Source organism: Pristiophorus japonicus, unplaced genomic scaffold, assembly GCF_044704955.1.
Source record: "Pristiophorus japonicus isolate sPriJap1 unplaced genomic scaffold, sPriJap1.hap1 HAP1_SCAFFOLD_244, whole genome shotgun sequence".
In the NCBI taxonomy this organism is placed as follows: domain Eukaryota; kingdom Metazoa; phylum Chordata; class Chondrichthyes; family Pristiophoridae; genus Pristiophorus; species Pristiophorus japonicus.
In genome coordinates, this window is record NW_027252166.1 from 265,824 (window position 1) to 266,397 (window position 574).

General features: G+C 42.2%; 1 non-coding gene across 1 annotated transcript; it reads left to right on the top strand.

Moving 5' to 3' along the window:
• Nucleotides 1-225: 225 nt before the first annotated feature.
• On the top strand, nucleotides 226-309 carry trnai-aau (transfer RNA isoleucine (anticodon AAU)). Its single transcript has one exon. It is a non-coding gene; the product is annotated as a tRNA-Ile (tRNA).
• The last annotated feature ends 265 nt before the right edge of the window (nucleotides 310-574 follow it).

Sequence of the window (574 nt, forward strand, 5' to 3'; positions counted from 1 at the left end):
AAATTTATATTCTTTGTTGTGATGCTGCCGAAAAACCAACCATCTCTTAAAGTCACTCACCTGAAGTGAAGGAAAGCTGTTTGCTTTAAGAATCTAATGGCACATTTGCATCATTCTCGATCTGTTTGCACAGGCAGAACAAGCTGTGAAGTGGACTTTCTTGCACATTATTTCTCTTTGGATACAAAAAGCAGCAGGTTGAATGGGTGACTTGTCGCTAAATAAGACACGAGGTGGCCGAGTGGTTAAGGCGATGGACTAATAATCTATTGTGCTCTGCACACATGGGTTCAAATCCCATCTTCGTCGTTATTGTGCTACAGTTTTGATCCCCCTGGTCGTTTGTCAATCACATTTATACTCATCGCCATATTTCCCTTTTGCGAACAAGAATGCTGCACTTTGCGACTGTCATGCCTCAAATTAATAATATATTCGTCAAAGGGATAACATTTGTAGGAGTATGGAGAGGAATACTAATCAGCGAAGTCTGGAGGGACAGCACACGCACGATGCGCCGAATATCTTTTCTCACTACCGTCAGAATCTGAGAGCTACGTTCTTCACTGTTGGT